Source organism: Ursus americanus, chromosome 11 (assembly GCF_024610735.1).
Source record: "Ursus americanus isolate L20-20 chromosome 11, mUrsAme1.1.p, whole genome shotgun sequence".
Taxonomy (NCBI): domain Eukaryota; kingdom Metazoa; phylum Chordata; class Mammalia; order Carnivora; family Ursidae; genus Ursus; species Ursus americanus.
This window is the reverse complement of record NC_142137.1, coordinates 46,498,308-46,516,992: the sequence shown is the minus strand read 5'-3', so window position 1 is coordinate 46,516,992 and position 18,685 is coordinate 46,498,308. Positions and strand designations below refer to the sequence as shown.

Below are 18,685 nucleotides of genomic sequence, written 5' to 3'. Positions count from 1 at the left end.
GCTTTGGCGGGGCAGCCCAGGAGTTGCCTCCCACTCCGCCGCTACCCAGTCCCCGCGTGTAGGCCACTTCGGGCCCCCTGCCGGATTCCTTTCCACTTACCCCAAGGGAGAAGCCAGAAGGGACTTCGCCTACTTGCAACGACGTAAAAGAAAAACCAACCCACGCCAGTGGGAAGGGACGAAATACCCTTTCGCGTGAAGATGTATGCTAGGAACGAGTAAGCAGTCTGGGGGTAGGCTTTGCTGGGAAGGGCCTGGGCCCCTTCCAGCGCTGGGCACAGGTATAGGCATCCCTTCCAGAGGCCCAAAGGTCAGGCAGCGTCAGTGCTTCCCCAGGCACATTGCTGAAGTGACATTTCGTGCCTAAGCCTTTTGCGCATGCATTATGCACCCACATAGGATTTAATATTCTATAGGAACATATGTGTATATCACAACCAGAGGCCGCGGCAAAGTAGACAATAAACAACACACAAATTTTGCATCCGTTTAACCACCTCTCCCTGAAACCTGTTGCCCATTTTGGGAGCATCTTCTTTAATTGTCACATCGATTTTAAGTGTTTTACTTTATTGAGAATTTACTGTCAGTCGTTACTGGTCCCTTCTGGTAGGTGTATGTTCATTTAATTTTCATAACTCGATTGTGTGGTGGTTGTTTAAGCCCATACAAGAGATAAAGAGACTAGGCCCAAAGAAACCTAAGTAACTTCACCAGAGACAACCCAGTGGTCTCTAACCACAAAGCCTATGATTCAACAAGCAGCTCCCCACATCGCCTTAGATGTGGCAGGAGAGATTACAAGGTAACTAGTAGAATTTACTCCTATTCGAAGAAAATGTAGTTTTAATGTTTTGTCAACTTAAATCATTTTCCATAAAAAGTTCAGAAAAATATTTCCCCCTTTACTTCAGCTTGGTCTTTTGCAACTGCCATGAAGACTGTCAGGTTTAAAAGCAAAAACCAGTATTGATTTCTTGTAATTACAGCTTATTTTTTAATTAGTGGGGCATTATCCACAATTATGTACAGGCAATGGAAAAGGTGAGGTTGTAAATTTAAACTGATAAAGGCACTCACTGCTACTCTCACCACTCGCTGGGTGTTGATCTTGCCTGCAGATTTATTTTGAAGGCCTAGACCTGCCAGGAGCCATGTTCCCTTTTCTGCTTCTCGAGGTGGAAAAGGTTCTGGTGGTGGATTTTGTGCAAAAAGGATTTGGAGCATGATCTGAAACACACCGTGGCCTGAAGAGGATGTCAGTTACTATACATGTAAGACAGAAATATCAACGGGAAGACTTAATTAACTTCGCAGATCTTATTTTCTCCCACTTTACAGGTAAGAAAGTTAAGGACTCGGAATTTATAGCAGCTTCCTAATAAATGGCAGACCTAGAATTCAAACCAGCCTCTGTGCAACCCCAAAGACCACTGTTAGCCCCTGTGATGCTATTATTATTAATAGAGTAGTCAGAAAAATAGCAAATATTTTTAGTACAGTGTATATGTTTCAATGACTGTACCAAATATGTAAAATGTAAGTGCAAATGTTGAATCTAATACTCTCATAAGGCCATAATTTTTGAATTTCATTTTGGTACGAAACATTATATTAGTTTGACCTCTAAATAAAGGTGGGGAAATGCACAATTTAGATGCAGTAAAATTTCATACTTTAGCATATCGTTCATACAAATATAGTTTTTAGCATGGTTTTACACTCCCTTCTAAAATCAGATTTTCAGCAAGACTGACCTTGCTTTCAATTTACTCCCCTCCCATGTGATTTTTTTATGTGTCTTCATAAGAATGTATTTACAGAAGTTATTTTAAAAAACGTAGAATTAATTATATCACAGTATTCAACTTCTTATTACTATCCTCGAATCCATCGAGTCTTAGATGTGCATAGATTACATAGACACTAACAGGAGTGATATAGAATGTCATATTTCAGCCCAAGTTTGAAATAAGAAGTTGAGCATAGGAAAGAATTTTGAGGTTCTATAGGCAAAATTTATTGCTTGTTTAAATAAGCATTATTTCCAGCATTTCTTGAATATTGCTTTTATAATTATTGCTAGATCATCTGTAATATTTTCAGTTAATATTTTTCTTTAAACTTTATATTATAAGCTTATCTGACAAAGGAAACTTATCATCATCATAAATGGAAAATCAATATAATTTACTATAAATAGAAAATAACCTTGCAAATGAATTTGTATTATGTAAATAAAAATTATTTATTCTATGCCCCTAAAATTATTTCACACATGAGTCTGAGAAACACTGGTTTAAAGAATTACATTCCTTATTGTCCTTCAGGCTCTCCAAAACGTATTTCCAAGCCTTTCCTTTCCTTTACTGTAGAGAATTGTTGAGTCCAAGATGCTTTGAGGTGTTAACCTTTAAAATTCTGTTTTTATTCAATTATTGATTTCCTTGCCTTGAAGTATCTGAAGTTGAGGTGTCTTTTTAAAATTAATTTATTGTTAATTTATTGTTCATTGTTTTTCTTAGTATCTTATTTATAGTAAAATTCAAACAATTCATAAGCATACAATTAAAAACCAAATTACTCTCTAGAGAGACTATGCCAGTTACCCATTACCCTCCCCTTCGGTCTGCCGCCTCAACACTCACACTTCATCTTAGGCCTTAACCTCTAAGAAAGAAAATTCCAACTGTTAACCTCATGAAGTGGCAGCATCTATTGGCCCAGTCTGGAACTGCAACAAAGTTCTACAAGGCAATGAAGGGAAGAGGAAAAAATAAAACAGTAAGAGGGGGTCAAAGAGCTTGAAAAGAAGGAGGGCACATATTGCATGGTGCACTGGGTGTTACACGCAAATAATGAATCGTGGAAAAAAACTAAAAACTAAGGATATACTGTATGGTGACTAACATAACATAAAAAAAATTATAACAAAAGAAAAGAAAAGATGGTTGGGGAAATTCTGAAATCTGCTGGAAAATTCTGGAAGTGATTCAGAAACACTAACAGACCCTACATGACACGAATCAGGTCATCAGACTATCCATAAATGTCCAACTTAATCTGAGAAAAGACATGTGTTTGGGAGCAAAAAATAATGTGACTTTATAGTGAAAATCGGTGGAAATCTAAGATTCCCTTATTAACAATTCCTTCAGCCAACCCCTCCAGGGCGGGATGCTTCTGCTCCTGTCATCTACTATTTGTTTATTTTTCAAGTGTGCATAGTACAGTTTGGCATTGGGTTTTATGGAAGACAAATTAAACAAACAAAGCCCTCTAGGAGCTCATAATCCAAAACATAATTTTTATTTTAATTTCATTTAAAAGCAACCTTAAGGGAAGACCATTCCATCACTTTAGTAAGAACAAACGTTAGACTAAAAAAATTTAATAAGACACTACATTCACCAACCAAAAAAAAAAAAAAAACCGGAAGAATGGATGCTTATAGAAATAATCCCAAAACAGATCTTTCAAGTTACTCCATTGGTGTACCTTTGAACTCCAGATGGAAGTATACACAGTTCTTAAAGAAAAAAAAGTCATTCAATTGTTTCTTAGTAAATTCTAAGTAAACCCTTTGAGCTTTGGGAGAATGGCCTTTCAGAGGCCAGCATCCATACAATGTAGGTTTAACACGGTTTTACTCAACTACTCTACCAATGACAGATTCCGGGAACAAATGCGGATAAGACACAATTGCCCAGCAATCTAAAGTGCTATGCTGCTGGTTCACTAAAATCTGTAAATAAACACATATTCTGAGTAATTGTGTGCAAACAGATCAAGCTTGAAAAGGTTTCTACTGGTTTATGAAAGTGAAGAAATCGGATCTGCGGGGGACTTGCTGGGTCATTCTCTTCTGCTGGGCTCTCTACTAAACTTCCTCATTCTTGGCAGAGTCTCTAAAGAAAAGGAAATAAATGCACACTCTCTGGGAGACAGCTTCATTATATTTACTTTTAAATTCTCTCTTGAAATTTTTTCTCAAGTTAAATCCTTTTAGTACCCTATTATGCAATTCTACTCTATCTTTCATGTTTACACCCAACCTTCAGATGTTTATAAACAGATATCATGCCCACTTTTAGTCATCTGTGAGCCACGTTAAACAAATGTAAGGCCTTTTAATCTTGTTTCAGCGCAGTCTCTCCAAGCCCTTAATCATTCTTATTGCTTGTCTCTGAACTATTTCCAGTTTCCTAGATGTTCATTTTTGTTAGACGTATCCCACATTGAACGCATTGTTCCAGGTGTGGTCTCATTAGCATCCTAGAATGAGTCCTTTTTTTTTTCCTTATGTGGCCTTATGTTTTGGCTTCATTGCAAATTCCCACCAACTCAAGCTACTTTACATATGCTCGCAAACTTACATGTAACTTCTTTCTCTGTTTTCACTTTAGCAGAGTTTCTTCTGGCATACTGTAACAACCAGGATTTTGCAAGTACTTCAAATGCATAGTTCTAAATGATAATAGGACTAAATAAGTGAACAATATTACTTGGTTGTTCTTTTGCTTTCAGGGGCTTATAACTACCCACATTTCAAACAAGGAAAGGTCTAACTAACCTCTTTCTTAATATAACTCTATTATATATCCTTATGGTGTTCCTCTACTCATAAAAGATGTCCACTGATTATTACAATCGCAAAGTCCCCAAAGTCCACCAATTATAATTCCAAAGTACCCAAATTATGAAGGGCAAATAAATCGATTTGACAATGTTAAGGTAATGCATTTGGCATGGTTAACTCCATTACCTATTTATTTTATAAAATCTTAAAGTTAGGAAGATAACTGCTATACTGCAGCTATCCATTTAGACTGACTATTTTTTAATGAAAATATTTTAATATAACTGAAAATTGTGAAAGAAGCTTTGTAATGTCCATTCTTTTCATTATATCCTAGAGCACAGACATTTAGAAACCACATCTTTATGCATTTTTTTAATTTTAGCTTTATATTCTTACCCCCACTCCTAACACACATTAAAATGACTTTCCTGTTCACCCAATTCTTTTATTCTGACATAAGTCATCTCAAAATAAGTGGTCAGCCCTCAGTGCATCTACTTCTCCACCCTGTTAAATCCTAGAAACCTGACTTCATTCTCTTTTCTTTACAGAGACTGCTGTCTTTAAAATCATCAGTGGTCATTCTAATGGTCATTTCTTCATCACCCTTGACGTCCGGGAAGCATTGTATTATCAACATCCTTCTACTAACTTCCAGGAGCCTTCTCTTCTTTCAACTTCCATGATTCTGTGTTTATCCCAATTGTACTTTAGTTTCTAGGGCACCGTCTTCATGAGGCCCAACACTTAAAATTCATCCTCACTCTCTTTCTTACCTTTCATATACAAAGAGTCAACAGGACAAGTTTATTTTGCATGGGCAGGGTCTCCTTATCTGTCCTTCCATCTCTTTCTCACTGCTGCCTCCCCAGGCCAGATTCTGCATAAATGCCATCCTCCTCTAGGCTCTCTTCAGCTTATCCATTACACAGAGATAGGAGTTTGTCTTTCTCTAAAGTACAGCTCGTCTCAGTGAAAATACACGGCAGCTTCAAATGTCGATTTAATAAAGTGCAAACATCTAATCTGGCAGTGAACTGCCCAGAGCAGATGTGGCAAACCAGAACCTTCCATATTCCTTACATATCATGCACCGTCCCTTGTATCTAGCAGGCTATCGATATTTACTTACACAAGTTAATTAATCAATTGAAATTAGGTACTTAAATGAAGGCTGACCAAATACTTCAGTTGATAACCTGCTTGTAATAGAGCAGAGAATGGTCAGTATGATGAGAATCTTCCCCTTATGTGTTTAATTTGTTTGTAGGTAATGTCAATTCGTGAAGGATTCCCTTTGGGCAATTTGATACCCTCTAATCCCAGAACAGCTTCCCTCTTTTGTATTCTACTTTTTACTGTTTCCCATTAGCAGATATGAAGTGTTCTATATGGGTCCTACAGTTCCGGATCTGTGATGAATCATCCCAGCTTCATGACCCAATTTCCAAAGCAGTCTATGAGTTCAGGAAAACAGAGATTGGAATTCATGGCTCAGGAGAGGAGTTTGAGTACCACTCACCCAGACAGGAGAGGGAGGTCTGGGGAAAAACAGGCAGGAGGAGAGGGATTCAGGATGACTGCCTTTTTTCTGTTAGTAGACCTCATGTAGTGCTGGGGACCTAAGAAGTAGTCATTATTATTGTACTCATTAAGAGAACTTCCTTGGGGAGCCTAGGTGGCTCAGTTGTTTAAGCGTCTGCCTTAGTCTTGGGTCGTGATCTCAGGGTCCTGGGATGGAGCCCCACATCGGGCTCCCTGCTCAAGGTGGAGTCTGCTTCTCCCTCTCTTTCCACCCTTCCCCTTCATTCATGCCCTCTCTCTCTTTCTCTCTCTCTCTCTCATAGATAAAGTCTTTAAAAAATTAAAAATAAAAGAACTTACTTGATATTAACTGAAAGTGTGCCGTAGTTACCCCATCTGAAATAAAAGGATGAGTTCCCACTCCTTTGTTTCAAGATGAAATGAGCCAGCGCAAGTGAAAACACACTGTGGTCTCTAAAGTCCTATATACTTATGTGAGACAAAGCCTCGGGGAGGTCTCCATGCTGTTACGTCTCATCTCTAACTCTTTGGAAGAGTTGAGTGCTTAAAAATACTGTAGCATGTTTCTCCTTAACCTTCAGATAAGAGGCAATCTAAATAATAACAATGGATCTTTTGCCCCCTTTGAGCCAATGAAGCTATTTTAAAAGAAAGAAACCCATAAACATTTGTAATTTTCCCGCAAATTGGCTCAGTGCCAAAAAATTATTCCTAACAGCCAGGACTGCAGCCACCTAGGACATCAATCCTGAGGAGCTCAAGAGCGTGGTGGCATGGTCTGGTTTTCACCCTGCGTTTTAGGATATCAAATTCCTAAGCCCCTCATCTTTCCCTGTCAGAGCCTTTCCCCAGTCTTCCCATTTACAGACCCGTTCTTTGGTGAGCGGCCCCCACTGATAAAATCCTCATTGGAACTTTCTTCTCCTTGGCATCTGCGGCTCAGCTCCAGCCTTGGTCACCTGTCCCTCCCTTATCCTTGCCTTGAATCCATTCTGGCCATTTAAATGCGGATGTCCCTTAGCATCTGCTCTTAGCATTCAAGTGCGCCTACTCAGTGTAAGGAGGTACGGAGATGAACCAAACAATTTCGGTCTAGAGCAGAAAATAGGGCATTTAAAAATAGTTATTACATGAGAGAGAAAGTGTCGAGCTCAAGAGAAATATCGACAAGCGCACTACTTTAATTCAGAACAGAGAGAGTTTGCTTCCATCTGAGGGAATAAAGGAGGTGGCATTTGGACCTGGCCTTTAGATCGTGAAGAGTGTTCATGCCTAGGAATATGTATAATTCAAACCAAGAAAAACAGAAGCCATTGTCTCTCCATCCCAGCCTCCTCCAGAACGAGATACTCTTCTCCCCGTGTTCCCTTACCTATTAATGGCACCAATAACCCCCCAGCCACCCGGAGGCACAAATGAGCCCTTTCATTCCTTAGCCCTGGTCATCCAATCAGTTGCTGAATCCTAGAGGTCTCACTTCTGTGATAAGCTTTGCTTTATCCCTTCCTCTGTATTTTTTAATGCTAACTTAATCTCTGCTTCATTGACTCTCACACAGAGTATTTAAATGCCATACAATTGGTTTCCCCATTTCTAATGCCTTTCCCCACTTCTATCAGATTACTCATTTTACAACACAGTTCCGTTCATGCCACTGCTTTATTTGGGGGGAGGGGGAAGTCAACTTTCATGCTCACATTCCAGAGCTTCCACTCTCTTGTCCCATCCTGTCTTTCCAACACTATTTGCTGTGCTCTGAGCCCTCAGCCCCACCCCACCAGAGATGATCTTCGCTCTTTTATGAACTCCTCCATAGTTGTGTGTTAGGTGTGGATAATAGCCTACCTATGATGGTTACTTATAACATTTTATTCACCTTTGTATCCTCTGGAGTGTTTAATGTAGAAACTTATACTTAGAAGGCACGACAGACTGCCTGAGCCTCCTTGTATTGCCCAAGTTGCAATGAAATATACCTTTGTATAAATTGGTATGCTATAATTAAAAAAGAGAGAGAGAGAGAAAAGAAACCCTAAAAGTGACTATAGGTCGGTGAAAGGAGGTATTCCATCTACTTCATAGACTGTTGTTGAGAATTAATTCATGACATCACACGCTGGTTTTGTGTGTGTGTATGTGTGTGTGTGTGTGTGTGTGTATGAAGACAAAGAAGTCTTAGTATCATCAGAATCATAGGCTGTTTATATCCTGAAGGCACTGAGAATTGTGTAACTAATCAAGTTTCTATTTTTGATTTCCTTCTAAAAGGTTAAAGGCACATTTGGGCTTCATCCCCAGCAAGGGTATAGGTTGCTGTGGTATGTCTTTTTGTATTAATCTTGTCCGTGTACCATTTAAGGCCCCATCTTATCTTTCTTCCTTCTTACCTGCTTTTAATTTGTCTTTAATCATATTTTATCCATATAAGCCTCCTATTTATAAATAGCTATTAAAAGCATTTGTACTATTCTAAATGATCATGTAACAAAATAAGGCAAAAGTCTCTTCAGGGCCAGAATTTTAGGAATCTTGCATTTTAGAAAGTACATCATTCATTTTTATGAGTTCCTTCCACCGTTTCTCTAACTTGCTTACTCCATCCTTGTCAGCAACCCACCAAAAAGTTCCAGGTAATAGATTTCTTTCATTTTTTTCAGTAACAGTACGATAATACTTGTCACAGAATAACCGCTTCTATAAACCTATAAATAAGTTTGGTCATAATGTGGCCCAATCTTCTCATTCTCTAGCTATGAAACTCTGGTTGCAGAGAAGCTAAGTGATTTGTTTGCTCATTAAATGTGGGGAAACGGAAATAGAATAGAGGTCTCTCAACTCTTCCCACACTGACTGAAGTCACTGAGCATAACGTGTATGTATTATTGTGCTTGTGGATGACACATTTTTAACAGGAACGCTGAATATAATATTAGTTTTATAAAATATACAACTAATGGCGAAGTAACATAATTGACAAAACTCACTTTTTAATCCCTTCCCCACCCCCACTTTCTTTCCAACTCTTTTTTCAGATCGATTCTTTGTAGCACCCTGTATTTTCTGGATAAAATTGGAAACTCATAAAACAATTTTTGGTATAGCTTTCCCATAATATATAATTCAAAATATTACTACAAAGATGGAATAATTACATCCATTTACCACAGTTATCAAATTTCAGGGATCAAGAGACTGTGACTTATCCTTTTTATTAATAATGCTACATGTAGAAGTTGGATATTAATTCAGGAGCAAGTTGCAACTGGCAAATAAGAACAAACCAGAAGTGTTATGTGTGTATATAACACTGTTTTTTAACTTAAAATTTGTAATATTTTTGAGGTCAAGCATGACTTGAATTTACAGTTTTATTTTTAGTATCAAAACAAAACTCAAAGATGTTTGATAATGTGACTGCTTTATCAATATTGTATAAATATTAACAATATTTGCATTATTTGTATTTATATCAAATTTATTTAATATATTATTGAATTAGAGTTTATAATTTAATTATACTTTATAATATATTTTAATTATGATTTAATACTATTACTTATCAATATATTTTAATTATGTTTTAGAACTATTACTTATCAATATATTTTAATTATGATTTAATACTATTACTTATCAATATATTTGTATTAAATAGTGAATAGTGCTAATACATCTTAAACACATGGCTGTGATACTTAAAAAACTATCAAACTGAAAATAAAGCATGATACATGTACAACACACAAGGACTGGTAATGTAGATTTAGGACACATTGTGTATGGTTTTAGGAGCCCATTACCAACAACTGAAAATATTTTGTTTGTACCTTTGATATCAGAACAAGTAAAAATATTTTTATTAGTTGTGTTTTCATAAAACTTCATAACCTATAAGATATAACCTTTAATCACTCTTTGTGCTATCATTTAAATTTTTGCTGAGAAAAATATCAAACTTCAGGCTAATTTGGGGAGCCTCCATATTTTATGTTTGTGTCAATCCTCAGATGAATATGTAAAATTAAAAGTAGTTTTCTATTTCCAAATAGCAAACATCACAGCTCATCAAGACTTACATTCATTTCACAAATTAAACCCACAACGCATTGTTTATGCATTTAGTTCAATGTGCAAACAATGCCTCATTGAGGGTTGTATTTCAAAACGAGTAAAAACTTGCTTTAGTTCCTTTTTCATGTCATTGTAACTTTGAAGTGTATGCTTATATGAAATAGCTTCTCATGGCCATCAGTGGTCTGTATACTATGAGTAACTAGCTAGATTAACTCATAGTTTAACTTTACCGCTTGTTATGGAGTCTACAAACTGTACCTTGACGCCATTCTTGATCAAACATAAAAGAAAACGTTCTGTTTCTTCAGTTTTGCAACCTGTATTTCATTTAGATCTCTCAAATCATTAAACAGCAAAACTGTAATTTTAACGTCATTAGCATTTCTGTTAAAGTACTGGTGAGGAATAATTTTTCATACTAAAACTCATAAAGGATTACTCAACTCAGTACCTATGGAATTATACTTTCAAATACAGAATACCAGTTTAAAAATGAATGTGGCTCTTTTCTTGTTTTTAAAATTTATGTAATAACCTAAGATCTGAGATACCTTATGAAAAAAAAGTCATTTTTGCCTATTAAGGTGACCCCAAAATTACAGTTATTATTAACTCATTATTATATATGAGTTAGTCCACACTTAAATTTTTTAAAAAACCCTTTCCTGCAAAGACTGTTCCCTTTTTTTAAATATTCTTAAACGCTTTTTCATAATTCATGACTTGATGAAGTTCTATTAAGAGGCCTCTAGAATTTTCTTGTGAAGAAACTGACGAGCCCAGTCATCTTATAAAATGAAGAAAAGAACACAGAACTCAACCAGAATTGGCTTTTCTTTAGACTTTCCCAAATCCCATCAGATTTTTCGTGGAGTATAATCACCAAAACGGCAATCCCATTCCCAATGCAGATGAACCACAATTCTGGGCAAAGGTAGAACAACCATTTCTCTTATGCTTCTAATATATTTCTAAACAATATCAGGAATGTAACAAAATACTTTGTGGTAATCTCACTAGCATTTGGGCCTATTTCTTCAGAAATTATCTAATTATAACAATTATCCCTCTGGGAATGTAACCTACAATTTAGAAGTCATCATCTCAAAGTATTGTTAGTGGTACTTTTTGTTAAGACAATTGCCTTGCAGTTGACATCCTGAAATTAACCTCCATAAAGCTCTTCATGTGCAGAGCCTTAAAATATCCTTCTGAATGTTTACTTGACATTTTACAAACAGGAAGGGCTTAATATCATCTAAAAGATGAGATATTTAATTTCTCCCTCTAGATCATCTTCAAAAATATTATAGGTCTATTTTCTATTTAGTACCTGCTTGATACTAAATGTCAGAAGTGCCATTTATCCTGTTCTGTTTTCTAGCTGAAGGTCAGTTTTTCTCTATGTCAAAATAAAACTTACTATTTTTAATGAAATCTTTGATATAGATATAGTTTAGTTCCTAAAACAAATAAAATACAAAAGGAATAGCAAAAAAGAGATATGCTTCTTTCTCTAAAATAATTCATATTTCAACATGTATTAATCCTGCCAGTAATTATATATGCTATTTATGTTATTTTTGCTTACGTAATAGGACATTAAGATGCATCAGTCTTCTACAGATTAGAGTGTCCTTTTGAAAGCTTTTGAAAAATTGGGAATCCTGTTGGAAATCTGGATATCCAGTGCCTTATATCTTTGTATTGATAAATCATGCATTGTGCCCACAAAATTGTACAATTTTATTATTAAGTTCCTTTAAATCTGTCTAATTAATTTGATGTGGTCCTGGTACCTTATTCTTAAGGGTGAATATCAAGGGAAGAATGAGTTGGATAAGAGGCTGCCTAACTGGTAGGAAGTAGAGGGGAAGGAGGTAGGGTAGATGAAGGAGTTATATATTGATTCAAGCTGCAGTCATAGTTAAGGGTGTCCACTTCCCACTCTCAGCAAGAATTCCTTTGACATCATCCATAACTCATAGTCTCCTAGCATCATTTTAGGGCCCGGCAAATAGTCGGTACCTAATAAATATTTGTTGCATAAATAAATCAAACCAATCTCAAATTTAGAGCTTAACACTAATGATATTTTGTTTCCCTAAAACCACCTTTTCTGAGTTTTGGGGCAGTCATGGCTACATGAATTTTGAGACTTCCACATACAGAACAAGAACATTGCTTTGTTATACCTCAATCTGAATGGGAATGTATCTTGTTCTCCTCTCTCTCTCTCTCTCTCAAGCTCTTCTGTTACTTTAAGACAAGTTTTAAATTTAAGTAATATCCCTTAATTGATCTCACACAGAGAATGAGAGAATGAGGGCCAGGATGATTATAGAATACACAAAAAATAGTCAAAGCCTTGATACTTTCACTTTTTCATTAAAACATACTATTTTGAATGTGTTGATTTGCCAAAGAATGACCTTTTGGCTCTGAAAATTATTTTTCCTGTAATGCTAAATGAGTGTCAAGAAATTAATCCTCCCACCACACTTATAGAAACAATAATAGTATGAGTTGGTTATAACCTGCTTTGATAGGGTACTGTAAAGCCCTTTAGTCTTTAAAGAGTCCTGGCATTAGGTAACTTTAATTGTTGGTTTCAGATATCAGTCTCCATCAGGAACACAGCTGGAGACTGATAGGTGTCACTTGGGAATAAGCATTTTGGATTACTTTGAAGTCAATTGGACTGAACATGAAAATTTTATAGTTAGTGGCAGATTTCTTTTTAAGATATATTTAAGTAAAGTATCACTTAAACCAATTACATTAAAAACTATCCAGAATAAGAAACCTCAAAGGAAAATTCTCCTCAGTGGCAACGTGTTAATCACATAAACCAAGAAAACATTTTCCCCAAACCCATAATTTCCATGCTTTGGGTTGTTCTCATTTGGATGTAGCCCATTTTAACTCTTTCGTTTCATTACTGAGGATCTTCCATTTGAAATGGTTATTTTGAAAAGTCATAGAAATGGCAGCACACACAGGACCAGGGCAGGTGGTGTAATGGTTAAGTACAGTAGGGAGCACTTTGGGAATTCCAGCTGTGCCTGGCTGTGACTGATCCCTTGTGTTTTTATTGAGCCTCCCTAGAAGAGTCAAGACCAGGCGTCCTGGTCCTCAGAGTTGTCTTTTTTATACAGAGAGAGGTTAGGAGTGACTCATTTACTCTCCAACAGGTGCAAGAGGACAAGAGTATTTTCCCTCAATGATTAGAATGTTTCAGTTTTGTTTCCTACTAGAAAGTTTACATAAATCAGTTTTTAATTGAGTTGTGATTTATAGCAGCATCTTAATGCCCTTGAAGTCAAAATGAAAAGTAACTTAATATTGAAGTCCATGGATTGCAAATTAGGGAGCAGATAGGAGTCAATATGTGCCATACTAACTGTTGTGTGCTGGCGTTAGGTAATGAATCTCTACTTCACAAAAAAGCAGAATAAAGAAAACTTTTTAAATATAAATATAAACTGGGAGACTTCAGTGTTTTATCCAAAGTTATTTCCATCTTGCTCTCCAGTTTTCCAGCTTTTAACTCTTTTTTCAGTACAAATAACCTCATGTCAACCCCAGACTAATCACTTCATGCTCTATTCCCTCAATTTTCTCATTCTTGGCATCCCTGTGATACTATTGGAGAGTGTCTTCTATTCTTTACTTGACTTGCTAGAGAAACGTGTTCTGGACACTTCATGTATTGTCTTGTTACTGGCATACATAGCAAGCAGAATGACTGAAGGTGATGACCCTTTTATAGGAATCTCTGCCATCACAGGACATTTAGGTTCATCTCATTGCCCAGTTGTTGAGCCAACTGCAAACAAATGAATTTGTAATTTTTTCTAGAACTAAAGATATGATTAAACACATATATGAGAACTCTGGAAGAGTGGAAGCTATCATAAACACATAGTCACAGAGTCAGAGAATGAAATGTACTTTAAGGTGTATATCGACAAGTGGGATATGCAGCTCTTCCTAACAATGGGAGATCAGACTTTACAGTTTCTGCATCACGCTGTGCTTTATGCCTTATTTTTCCCTTTGGATGCAGAGACCAGAGATCATAGTAGAAGAAACACTACATAGAAATCCAGAGTCCTGGGTACCAGGTCCACGTCTGCTACCATTTGTGGACATTTAACCTCTCTGTTCAGTTTCCTAATCTGCAGAGAAAGGGGATCCAGCTCAGTGGTTACTCCTAAAGGCCTGCTCCAACTTGAGCATTGATCCTGCTGTTCCCCCTGCCTCATTTGCCAGCCAATGAATAAGCATTTAATTGTTGCCTAATATGTGCTTAGGTTGGATGAATTTCTTAGTGACTAAATAAATCTGTTTCCCAACTGAGGCCAGGTCTATAAATGGTAAGTAAATTAAACCAATAGCATAAGGACTGCTCTACTCATATTTCTGCAGATTTTCTGTGAAGAGTAACTGAGGGTCAGGGAGCAACTGTGTACATGGGTCTGGCTGCTTATTTAGCATCAGAGGAGCTGTGCTAATCCAGGATAATTACTTTTCAGGTCCAGCTTATCATGGGTGTGTGAATATGGCCGTTATTCAGATGGTGTCCTGTAACAACTTTCAAGTGATGGGAGGAGGGGAAGAAGTGAGTCATGTTAGCAGACGTAATTACATGTAGTGAAAAAAAGTGCTGGGAAAATTCAGTTAAACCCACACAAATATATACGCATAAGTGGATGTGTTTAATTAGTATTGGGATTGCCCACGGGGCTGCATAGTCATTAATAGTCTTGACTGATGTGATCTATTAAGAACACTTGTTTTCTCCCAAAATGTCTCACCTACAGCTCTGTAAGGGATTCCTAACATTCCACTATTAGGAACTCCTTTCTTTGAGTGAAGATTCACCTGTTCGCATGGATATATCTTTGGATAGGTGGTTCCATATGTTTTTAAGCTATCTTAGCGGGACTTTTCTTTTTCCAGTGTGATAGGAAAGTGGGTCACACTTTAATTGTGGCACACAGTAAAAATGTTTTGATATGGGTTAGGGAGCTACAGCGTTTGGCTGGGGAAGTATAGGTCTGGGTGAAGTGTCACAGTGGAGATAAATTGGAACCAGAATGGGTCAAGAGGGGAGCCTCAGACCCCAAGGGAAGAAAGTCAACAGAAGGAGAGACAGGAGAATAACAAAAGATAAGCTTAGTCAATTTCTTGCTCTATTTAGAGCCCTGTTGCTGGTTTATGTTTACCTCTTGGTTATTTTTGATAATATGATGCTTCTGATTCTTAGTACTTAAAACATTACCTTTACATTTATACCTATACCACTGTGGAACTTCTGTGAAGCCAAGTTTTCTTGTTAATTCTGTGCACTTATAAATTAGAATAGCCACAGGAAAATTGATTGATTTCTCCAAATCTAACATAGAGATAAAAAGTCACTTTTCCTAATCTCTGATCCTAGAAAGCTCAATGGCTAAAGGGCAGGTAGGGAAAGAAGAATTACTACCAAAATACTAGCAAGAATTAAAATACTGCAGAGAGGGGCGCCTGGGTGGCACAGTGGTTAAGTGCCTGCCTTCGGCTCAGGGCGTGATCCCGGCGTTACGGGATCGAGCCCCACATCAGGCCCCTCCGTTATGAGCCTACTTCTTCCTCTCCCACTCCCCCTGCTTGTGTTCCCTCTCTCGCTGGCTGTCTCTATCTCTGTCAAATAAATAAATAAAATCTTTAAAAAAAATAAAATAAAATACTGCAGAGAAATATGTGTTAAAGATGTATGTAGTAATCTTTATGTAGTAAAGTATGCAGTAACATTAACCCATTTTATTTTGCGCTTACCAGATATTCTATGTGGATAATCTCCTTTAATCCTGACAACTCTAAAATGTAGCTACTATTTTTAGTCCATTTTACAGATGAGAAAATGAAGGCTTAGAGAGGTCAAGTCACTTAGTCAAGCTCACTCTGCTAAGCAAGTAGCATAGCATTGATTCAAACCCAGGGTAACAAGACTGTGGAGATGGATCTTCAAACAACTCTGGCAGAGAGCTTACTATAGCTGAAGGGTGTTGGTTGGCACATACCATTGGTGAAAAGAAAACAAACAGACCAAAATGAAAACAAAAGATAGTTACCCACTATGGCATTTATGGAATCATATAAAAATATATTCAGGCTGAACTGCAATTGTCAGTAACCAGAATTTGTGTGTAACTTTCCAAGCAGACTGATGGGCTAAGCATTATACAAATTGAATTAAGATATCATTGCCAAACCTAGGAACTTCGAGTAGACTTGTGACTAAGTAAGAAATTTCAGAGAAAATGGAAAATACAGCTGAGAGCATTAGTAATTCAGCATTATTGTTATTCTCTGCATTGTTGCTTGCGTTCTCTTAAGAGGAGCGCTGATGGGAGCATTCTTCAGGCTGGTTCAAATACTGTGGGCTAGTTAATTCTGGGTGTATTTCAGTGATGCTGTCCTTTTGGTTACTGTGACCACATGTGTGGGATAACACTACCACAGTGGCATCCGTGGCTGAGAGATACACAGCTAAGGCTAGGATGTTTATTCCATTCCACCCTCACTCGTTCTCATTCTCTGCATTTTTCTCCCATTGGGGTTTTGATATTTGATGTCAACTCAGCAGAATATTGACTTCAAGCTGGGTTTTTCTCAGCCCCAAGTTAAGATGAAAAATAACATAAATGTGTAACTTGGATGGTAAATGTCAGCCATTTTCTAAGGTAGGGTATTGTTTCAAATGGTTATGTGGCTAAAGAGTTGTATTCCTGTGTTACCTAGAAAGTTACACTCAAGGGCTGAAACAAATAGAAACAACACTACGTATGGGCATCTTGCCCAGGCTTTCTACACTTCCCTTACATCCATATTCCAATGATTACAACTCCTTTCTCAAATATAATTATTTCTATAGATCAGCAAGAAAAAGACAATCATGGAAAACCAGAAAATGATGGTATATAGAAGACCAAAAAATATGTGAGAAGATGATCAATTTCATTGTCACAAACATAATGCAAATTAAAATTATGGTGAGACATTATTATAAACACACAGAATAACAAAAAGGAAAAGGCAAACGATAACAAGTGTTGGGGAAGATTTGGGGGAAAAAACATACTCTTACCCTCTGCTACAGGGAGTGTTATCTTGGTTAATCATTTTGGTAAACTTTTTGTGAGTCTACTAAAGCTGAACATATGCGTACTCTATGACCCAGCAATTCCACTCCTAGTATATATCCACCAAAAACACAAAGTTATGTTCACCAAAAAACAAAACAAAAACAATAAACAAAAAACATATGAAGAATATTCATGGCACTGTTCATAATATCCAAACTGGAAACTACCCAAATGCCATCAACCATCAACAGTAGAATGAATAAATTGTGGCACCTTCACACAATTGGATTATATATACAATGAAAATGATTCACAAACCCATGCAACAGTATACAGGAATTTCACAGGCATAATGTTGAGTGAAAGAAGCCAGACACAAAATAGTATGTATGGTATGATTCGATTCAAGTAGAGTACAAAATGGACAATATTTATGCCAATATTTATTGGAAGTTAGAATAGTGCAGACTTGGGGATATAGTGCTTGGAAAGGGGTTTTGGGCTATTGGAAATGTCCTACTTCTAATCTGGGCGTGGGTCACATGTGTGTGTTCGCCTTCATTGAGTTGCACCCTTATGACTAGTGTACTTTTTCTGAATTTATGTTATTTCTTCAGTAAGATAATTTTTCAAAAGAGATGAAGGAAGACCTCTTCTACAATACATTAATCTAAGTATCACATCAGTGAGGTAGCATTTATCAGATTAGTTAGCAATCTCCTTGAAAAGCAGACAGAAGAGACTTGACAGGATGAAACTGAGGTCAAGAAATTTCGTTATGGATGGGAAGGTAGCAGAGAATCTGAAAGAGTTATGAACACAGTAGGCCCAGATGGAGAGCTAGTGTGGGTCCAGCTGCATTTCAGATGCAGCTGTGCATACCTCAAAGGGCCTGGATCAGGGCAGGTGTGAGCAGGCAAAGGAAGAGAGAAAGAGATTCTGGGATATAAAATGAAAAGCTGGAGGGTAGGGCCTGAAAACAAACTTCTCTTATTTCACAATTTGCCCGAGGCTAGACCTAATCAAAAATAATGTTGATGTTATTCCAAGTGACAATAGAATTTAATTAAACTTTCCCTAATAATTCAGAACAGTATACCTTTCTCCCTGCAAGCCTTGGTGGTCTTATACAGTGTTTCTTTCTTAGTTCTTCATTTAAAATTCACTAGAAGAAGGCTGAAAATGGGGGAAGGAAGTGGGATTAAACCCACATAGAACATTCATACTGTTCAGATTTCAGACGGTGAAGGTTTACCAATAAGACCACGTGATAGTATACATGAATTACAACTCAGAATAGTTCCAATACTAAATACAAGGGTTTCAATTAACGTTATTTCAGAGATAACTT

General features: G+C 36.9%; 1 protein-coding gene across 3 annotated transcripts in view; it reads right to left on the bottom strand.

The window, feature by feature from the left end:
* The window catches only part of EYA4 (EYA transcriptional coactivator and phosphatase 4), a 298,317-nt gene that overhangs the window by 263,945 nt on the left and 15,687 nt on the right, over window positions 1-18,685 (bottom strand). The window contains exon 1 of one of the 3 annotated variants that reach the window (XM_045805514.2): window positions 101-251. The exons of 1 other annotated variant lie outside the window; for it this stretch is intronic. The gene's annotated coding sequence lies outside the window, so the exon portion shown is untranslated. Of the gene's footprint in view, window positions 1-100; window positions 252-18,685 lie in introns of those variants that run through there. One more of the 3 variants, XM_045805512.2, reaches the window with a different exon arrangement.